The following is a 9,658-nucleotide window of genomic DNA, read 5'->3' as shown; positions in this document are numbered from 1 at the left end:
GCAAGACATTGGTCCCCGAAATTGGCCTGTAATGAGTTTCGATTTCTACATCATCGTCTCACCCACATATAACCACCACATCTAGAAGTCTGTGAAAGACTATTTCCTCCAAAAGTCTTACAGATTATTGTATTTTTTTTATTCGTTTATGGGATCAGAGCGTCGCTGGCAATGCCAACATTTATTGCCCATCCCTAGTTGCCCTCAAGAAGGTGGTGGTGAGCCGCCTTCTTGAACCGCTGCAGTCCATGTGGTGATGGTACTCCCACAGTGCTGTTAGGGAGGGAGTTCCAGGATTTTGACCCAGCGACGATGAAGGATCGGCGATATACTTCTAAGTCAGGATGGTGAGTTTTAGTCTTAACAGAATGGCCTGATAATGTGGTATAAACAGTCTTTTTGGAATAGACAAGACAATGGGGTCTCCTGTGTGATATGCCACAGGTAAGGGATAATTGTTAGACTTGTAGCACAGTACTCAACATAACACATGCATAAAGGATACAGAACATAGGAACCTTAGTCTGCCTTTAAAAGTGTAAGTGGTGCTACAGTATATGAAAGCAAGTTGTTGTTCTGAATGATATCACAACCTAGCCTGATTTTAACCTCCCTCAACATTTTTACATAACACTTTCCAACAGGGATCACTCGATAGTGATCAAGAACAGCAACCCTGGATGGTTTTTCCCTTCTCTAGCCCAAAAGCATTGCTGCCAATAGTGCCATAATCAGCGCTGTGGCTGAGATAAGCAAAATCAGAGGATTGAACTTTGCTTGTTTGGTTCAATAGGACACCATGCAGGGCATTCACCTACCAAACTACTGAGGAACCTTTCAATTCTTATCCACTATGCCTCCTTCTCAAAGTCTTCCTATGCATGCAACTCCCTTAGATGAAAGGGCAGGTTAAAACCTGCTCCCATAGTTCTACATTGTTGATATTTAAAGAGAAAGAAAGTACTTTTGTCCCCAAAAGTGCTCTCCATTTTAATAGAAGAAAATGATTCACCAGGTATTTATTTAAACTAAAGAAAAAATTAGCTCTATTATTGAGCAGGGTCTCTCTCTCGGCTAGGTTACTCCAATGGCACCAATTATGAGGAGCCTCCTCATATGCCCCAAATAGGAATTTGTATCTTCAATTTCAGCTAGAGTTAAAATGGAGGCACATCTTTCTTAGCTAGATACAAAGTGGAAGACAGAAACACTGTCGATGTGAAGCAGGTAACTAACTGACACTGTATTCCCTTTGATGGCTGGGACAGCATATATAAAATGCTAAAGAATGCAATATTTTATTAGATAGAATCATAGAACGATACAGCACAGAAGGAGCCCATTCAGCCCATCGTGCCTGTGCCGGCTCTTTGAAAGAGCTACCTATTTAGTCCCACTCCCCTGATCTTTCCTCATAGTCCTGTAATTGTTTTCCCTTCAAGTATTTATCCAATTCCCTTTTGAAAGTTACTGTTGAATCTGCTTCCACCACCCTTTCTGGCAGTGCATTCCAGATCATAACAACTCGCTGCGTAAAAAAAAAGTCCTAATTTCCCCTCTGGTTCTTTTACCAATCACCTTAAATCTCTGTCCTCTGGTCACTGGCCATTCTGCCACTGGAAACAGTTTCTCCTTATTTACCCTATCAAAACCATTCATGATTTTGAACACCTCTATCAAATCTCCTCTTAACCTTCTCTGCTCTAAGGAGAACAACCCCAGCTTCTCCAGTCTATCCACATAACTGAAGTGCCATTCTAGTAAATCTCTTCTGCACCCTCTCTAAGGCATCCTTCCTAAAGTGTGGTGTCCAGAATTGAACACAATACTCCAGATGAGGCCTAACCAGTGTTTTATAAAGGTTTAGTATAACGTCCTTGCTTTTGTACTCTGTGCCTCTATTTATAAAGCCAAGGATCCCGTATGCTTTTTTTAAACAGCCTTCTCAATTTGTCCTGCCACCTTCAATGATTTGTGTACATACACCCCCAGATCGCTCTGTTCCTGCACCCCCTTTAAAAGTGTACCATTTTATATTGGTTCTCCTTGTTCTTCCTACCAAAATGTACCAAACTTCTCTGCGATAAATTTCATCTGCCATGTGTCTGCCCATTTTACAAGTCTGTCTATGTCCTCCTGAAGTCTGTTACTATCCTCCTCATTGTTTACTACTTATCTGGGTTTAGTGTCATCTGCAAACTTTGAAATTATGCCCTTTATACCCAAGTCCAGCTCATTAATATATATCAAAAATAGCAGTGGTCCTTGACATGAATCAGTCATTCATGAAAGAAAGACTTATGAAATAATACTGAGCGGCCTGCAGGTGGCGCTGTCCAGGGAGAGTATAAATACTCGGGCACGGGCCCAGCTTGCGCAGGACATTCTTAACAGGAACTAGTGAAGGACACAACTAAACCTCTATGTTGTAAAACAGTTGATTAAAGCTTTGTTTAACGCTTAGACCAAGTACCTAGTAGTTTTCTTACGTCAGTCCTAATACCGACCCCTGGGGATCAGCACCTTATATGTCCCTCCAGTCTGAAAAACAACCGTTCACCGCTACTCTTTGCTTTCTCCCTTAGCCAATTTTGTATCCACGTTGCCACTGTCCCATTAATTCCCATGGGCTTTAATTCTGCTAACAAGTCTTTTATGTGGTACTTTGTCAAACCAGTTACTGTCAGGTGTCAAAACAGTCGATTACAAGTGGAGAACTATCAGAAGCCATTATTCCTTTGTTTAATAAGGTGAGATTACTGTTAACATTTTTGTTTCCTTGATTACCTCAAAGGAAGTGGCTTTATGCCAAGACCCATGGTGGATATATCCTAGAGATTAATATTAGCATTTAGTTCTTGTATTCTGTGGCGGCGCTTGTTGCTCATATATTCCATGTAGAACATTTCATTCGGAAAGCTGTGTACCAAGGAAAGAGAAAGATCAGCTGATTCATCCAAAGGAATTATTACATCCAAGAAAATGTAAGAGGCAGCTTTCTGAAAAGAACATCTTAATCCTAGGTTCTCTCATCTAAGCATTGGACTGTTTAGTATTTTACCTATGTCTTTCTGCATCTGTGTTTTATTTTATTTGTAAAGAAATTCAGACAATAGTTTACCTGGTACAAAATAATTTAGTGGTGCAAAATGATTCGCTGTCCAAAGTGATAGAAGGCGTAGCAGGCATCCTACATATTCTCCAGAAAGCAGTTTACCATGATCAGGGCTCATTACTAGAGCTAAACTAACCTAAACAGGGCAAAGAATAAAGGTGAAGGTTTTGGATCATAAGAGCTGCTTGTGAAAACCATTACCAAACCAATTACATGAAAAGAAGGCTTTAGGAAAAAGCCTGACCCTGGACAGAGACTTCAGACTGGCCTAAGTGTATCTCTGGAGCTGGACAATGCTGGGAAACTACACTGCACCCTGGGAAATTTGCAGTCCAAGCTTATAACCTGGTTTCTCAGGTCAGATGCTTGCGGAGTGGACATCAAGCTCGTTTGAAGTTGCCCCCTTGCTGTTTGCAATCGAGTCACTTCAGGATGCTCTGTGTAACTGATCTCAAAAGGTACAGGCTACTTAAGGGTTGCATTAGTGGGCACTAAAATTTACATTTATAAAACATTGAAGAAGTACCTAGTGAGTGTCATTTTCTTATATAAAAAAGGAGAGTACTTTGCACGAAAAGTACTCTTTCTTCACGTTCTTTCCTCTTTGAGCAGTAGGTACATGGTGCGGAAGAATAGCTTGGGGTGCTTCCTTCTGAGAGGAAGCATCTGGGCACCTCCTCATAATAGCACACAAAAACACCACCTGCAGGACCGCAATTACTATGCTGTAGTATCAGTTGCTTTTCTGGTTGCATTATTAAAAAGTGTCAGGATAAACCAATTCCCTTTCAGTAGTAAGAGCCTTAAAAAAATCCCAAAGCAGCTATTGTGCTTCCAAGCTCCGTTTGTCTTCTTACTCGTTTTTTTTCTCTTATTTTACATTTTCTCCTCTCCTCCTGGCAGCACAGTTATGATCTGACTAAATGAGCTCAGCTGAGGAAGATGCGTGATTCCTACCCACTACCTTTCTGTTGGAAGTCAAGCACTCAACCACTGCGACTAGCCGACCAGCCTGTGTGTTCTGCTCTTTAACCGTCACCTGATTTAAAATGCTCAGGGCAGCAATTCAGAAGCGAGGATTTTGAAGTTATGTGACACTGCCTTGCACATAGCTAAGAAATTCTCCCCCTCACTACATTCTAGCTTACAACTTTGAGCTTTAGTGGAAGTAATAAGTCAGTCTCCAGATACCCTTTGGATTTAGAACCTGATATGCAAAGAGGCCTTCGAAGTTTATGGGATATTTTCAATTAGCAACAACAGCACAAATCACAGCATTTCTGGTATTTTCTTTCAAATTTTAATTTTAATTTTCCCCTCCTCTTTTTAAATCTCTTTTATGTTAACTTTCCTATTTCTATCAACTTAACAAAAATAGCCACTCATCAAGTATTTGCTTAAAAGAGGGCACCAGTGTTGTTGTAAGTACCAGGACTAATGTGTACAGAATGAACAGATGTCCACTAGCAAAGGTGGAAAGAGGAAAGACTGGACCTATGTATGATTATCAACATAACATCTCCACTGGCTGGAGTCATAGCTCGCACAAAGGAAGATGGTTGTGGTTGTTGGAGGCCAATCATCACAGCCCCAGGACATCGCTGCAGGAGTTCCTCAGGGCAGTGTCCTAGGCCCAACCATCTTCAGCTGATTCATCAATGACCTTCCCTCCATCATAAGGTCAGAAGTGGGGATGTTCGCTGATGATTGCACAGTGTTCAGTTCCGTTCACAACTCCTCAGATAATGAAGCAGTCGGTGCCCGCATGCAGCAAGACCTTGAAGGGATAATTACTGAATATGGCTATTCCTTCACAACCTGGACAACATTCAGACTTGGACTGATAAGTGGCAAGTAACATTCACGCCATACAAGTGCCAAACAATGACCAGCTCCAACAAGAGAAAATCTAACCACCTCCCCTTAACATTCTATGGCATTACCATCGCCGAATCCCGCACCATCAACATTCTGGGGGTCACCATTAACCAGAAACTTAACTGGACCAGCCACATAAATACTGTGGCTACAAGAGCAGGTCAGAGGCTGGGTATTCTGTGGCGAGTGACTCACCTTCTGACCCCCCAAAGCCTTTCCACCATCTACAAGGCACAAGTCAGGAGTGTGATGGAATACTCTCTGATGTGCCATCGATGACTCAAAGACAAGGAGTTTAAAGGATTCAACTAAGGCTTTTAATCACTAAGAACTTTGCAGGTCTTTACACATCGGGTTCGCCTGCTAGAATGACTCATACAGCTCTTGAGACCTTTATATGGCAAAAGACAGGGGCGTAGCCAATACACACAATAGGAAAAAGGGGGCGGTACACACACAATACAAAGCAGGCAAAACACAGGGGTGATGAAGGCATATATTTCATCACATTCACCCCTTCTACAGATTTAGTCTGTCCGGGGGTGTGATAGTCCTTCCTGAACGTCGCAACAGTACCTCGGGTTCCGACCGGGAGTCCGTGGTGCCCTCCTTGGCATACCCATGTGTTGGGGGTGTTGCAGGTACTTCTGGGGGTGGTAAGCCTGGGGGTGGTGGTGGTTCTTCTGGGGGTGGTAGTGATGGGTCGTCGTCGCTTCCTGCCGAGGCGAGGTCCTTTATGGACACGGTGTCCTCACGCCCATCGGCGTGCTTGACGTACGCATACTGTGGGTTTGCGTGGAGTAGGTGTACTGCCTCCACGAGTGGATCCGTTTTGTGGCCCCTCACATGCTTTCGTAATAGGACGGTCCCTGGGGTGGAGAGCCACGAGGGTAGGGACACTCCTGAGGTTGATTTGCGGGGAAAAACAAACATCTTCTCGTGAGGAGTGGCGTTGGTAGCAGTACACAGTAGCGACCTTATCGAGTGGAGCACGTCTGGGAGGACCTCTTGCCAGCGGGAGGTGGGGAGGCCTTTAGACCTTAGTGCTAAGGTGACCGCCTTCCACACTGTCGCGTTCTCCCTCTCCACTTGCCAATTACCCCAGGGGTTATAACTAGTGGTCCGACTCATGGCTATCCCCTTCGACAGCAGGTATTGGCGCAGTTCGTCGCTCATGAACGACGCCCCCCTGTCAGTGTGGATGTAGTTGGGCATGCCGAACGTGCAAAACAGGTTGCCGAGGCACTTGATGACCGTGGCACTGGTCATGTCTGGGCAGGGGTAGGTGAATGGGAAGCGGGAGTACTCGTCCACAATGTTGAGAAAGTACACATTGCGGTCGGTGGAGGGGAGTGGTCCCTTGAAATCTAAGCTCAGGCGCTCGAATGGCCGTGTAGCTTTGACCAGGTGGGCTCGGTCGGGCCTGAAAAAAACGGGGCTTGCATTCCGCACAGGTGCGGCAGTCCCTGGTCATAGACCGGACCTCCTTGATAGAATAGGGGAGGTTACGGGATTTTATAAAGTGGAACAGCCGGGTGACCCCCGGGTGGCAGAGGCCATTGTGGAGGCCCCGTAGCCTGTCCCCCTGGATGCTGGCACACATCCCTCGTGATAGGGCTTCGGGGGATTCGTTGAGGGCCCCTGGCCTATATATTATGTCGTACTCAAACGTGGAGAGTTCGATCCGCCACCTGAGAATTTTGTCGTTCTTGATCTTCCCCCTCTGTTTGGTGTTAAACATGAAGGCTACCGACCGCTGGTCGGTAAGCAGGGTGAAGCGTTTGCCGGCTAGGTAGTGCCTCCAGTGCCGCACTGCCTCCACTGTGGCCTGGGCCTCCTTCTCTACCGAGGAGTGCCTGATCTCGGGCCCTTGGAGGGTTCTTGAGAAAAAGGCTACGGGCCGCCCATCCTGGTTGAGGGTGGCTGCTAAAGCGAAGTCGGACGCATCGCTTTCGACCTGGAAAGGGATGTTTTCGTCCACTGCCCGCAGCGCGGCCTTCTCAATGTCATGTTTAATGCTGTTGAAGGCGGCGTGGGCCTCGGCCGTGAGCAGGAAGGACGTTGATTTCAGGAGGGGACGGGCCTTGTCGGAATAATTGGGGACCCATTGGGCGTAATAGGAGAAGAACCCCAGGCACCTTTTCAGGGCCTTGGGAGTGTTTCGTAGGGGTAGCTCCCGTAGGAGGCGCAATCGGTCGGGGTCCGGACCGATTTCCCCGTTTTCCACCACGCAGCCCAGGATACAGAGGCGCGTGGTGCTAAAGACACACTTATCCTCGTTGTAGGTGAGATTGAGTCTGAGGGCGGTTTTCAGAAATCTCGCGAGGTTCGAGTCGTGGTCTTGCTGGTCGTGGCCGCAGATGGTGACGTTGTCTAGGTATGGGTAGGTGGCTGTTAGCTGGTTCTCATCGACCATGCAGTCCATCTCCCGCTGGAAGACCGAGACCCCGTTCGTCACCCCAAAGGGGACTCTGAGGAAGTGATAGAGGCGTCCGTTCGCCTCGAAGGCGGTGTATGGACGGTCCTCCGGCCTAATGGGGAGCTGGTGGTATGCCGATTTTAGGTCGATGGTGGAAAACACCCGGTATTGCGCGATTTGGTTAACCATATCCGCTATGCGGGGCAGAGGGTAGGCGTCTAGCTGGGTGTATAGATTAACCGTCTGGCTAATCTATCACCATCCGCTTCTTTTCGCTACCCTTAACTACTACTACCTGGGCGCGCCATGGGCTGGTACTGCATTCGATGATACCCTCCCGCTTGAGTCTTTCTACTTACGACGCAATGAACCGTCTATCCTCCCAGCTGTACCGCCTACTCTTGGTCGCTATGGGTCGACAGTTGGGTGCGAGGTTGGCGAACAGAGAGGGGGGCTTGACCTTCAGGGTAGCCAGACCGCACACTGTGAGGGGCGGCTGGGACCCACCGTAGGTAAGCGTGATACTTTGGTGGTGGCACTGGAAGTCCAGACCCAAGATCACGCTCACACAGAGATCTGGCATTATCAATAGTTTAAAATCTCTGTACTCAGTGCCTTTTACCGACAGCATAACCGCGCAGAAACCTGTGATTTTTGAGGTATGAGTCTTATCGGCCATGGCAATTTTGCCCTGTATGGGGACTATCGTTAGTGAAAGTCGTTTTACCAGGCTAGGATGAATAAAGCTTTCGGTGCTCCCGCAGTCAATCAAGCATTTAACCTTGTTCCCATTTACCTCTATGTCCATCATCGATTTAGACAACGGGTGCGGCCTGGATTGATCCACTGTGATCAAGGCCACCAGTGGGTCCTGGAGGTCCGTGTAGTCGGGGCAAGATGGTGGATTCCATGAGGGTGGACAAGATGGCTTCCAAGATGGCCGCTCCCACGGCGCGCACGCGGCGGTGGTGGAGTTGGAGGCGGGGTTCCCTCTGCAGACTTTGCTGAAATGTCCTTTCTTCCCGCATTTAAAACAGGTGGTGCCCTTCGCTGGGCACAGATGCCTGGAGTGTTTGTCCTGGCCGCAGAAGTAGCATTTCGGGCCCCGATGCATCGCGGCAGTAGTGGGGCTCCTGGGTGGGGGCTGGGGCTCCGATGGTGCTGGGCTGGCCTGAGACCTGGGAGGTGAAGATGGCTTCCAAGATGGCGGCCCCCACGGCGCGCACGAGGTGGAGTGGGCCGCGTGGCCTGGGGAACAGGATTCAGAGTTCCTCTGGGCCATATCCAGCGATCGCGCTATACCCATAGCCTGTTTTAACTCCAGTCCCTCCTTTTCAAACAGCTTCTGCCGAATGTAATTTGAGCTGAGGCCCGCAATAAAGGAGTCTTGGATCAGCTCCTCCGTGTACACGGTGGCAGACACGGCCTTACAGTTACAGTCTCTGCCCAGTACTTTTAGGCTTAGCATAAAGTCCTCTAGTGACTCACCATGCCGCTGCGTGCGAGTAGTCAGAAGATGCCTGGCGTACACCTCGTTTATTGGCCGCACGTAGTGGGCCTTCAGAATGGTGCAGGCATCCCCGTAGCTGGTGGCGTCTTGGATGAGAGGGGAGACCCGATGGCTCACCCAGTTTCGCAGGATTCCCAGTTTCACGTCTCCGGTGGCGGCTGCTATGGCGGTGGATGAGTTTGCAATGAAAAATTTGAAGCATTGGAACCAGTGTCCGAACTGTGTGGCTGCGTCTGAGGCATGGGGGTCCAGATCCAAGCGCTCTGGTTTCAGGAGTCGATCCATCTTGTTGTTTTAGTGATTAAAATTGATGTGCCATCGATGACTCAAAGACAAGGAGTTTAAAGGATTCAACTAAGGCTTTTAATCACTAAGAACTTTGCAGGTCTTTACACATCGGGTTCGCCTGCTAGAATGACTCATACAGCTCTTGAGACCTTTATATGGCAAAAGACAGGGGCGTAGCCAATACACACAATAGGAAAAAGGGGGCGGTACACACACAATACAAAGCAGGCAAAACACAGGGGTGATGAAGGCATATATTTCATCACACTCTCCACTTGCCTGGATGAGTGCAGCTCCAACAACACTCAAGAAGCTCAACACCATCCAGGACAAAGCAGTCCGCTTGATTGACCCCATCCACCACCTTAAACATTCACTCCCTCCACCACCGGCATACCGTGTCTGCAGTGTGTACCATCTACAAGATGCACTGCAGCAACTCGCCAAG

Source organism: Somniosus microcephalus, chromosome 2 (genome assembly GCF_052327205.1).
Source record: "Somniosus microcephalus isolate GS21.2 chromosome 2, FLI_Smic_1.0, whole genome shotgun sequence".
NCBI classification, from domain to species: Eukaryota; Metazoa; Chordata; class Chondrichthyes; order Squaliformes; family Somniosidae; genus Somniosus; species Somniosus microcephalus.
Note: the sequence above shows the minus strand (reverse complement) of the source record.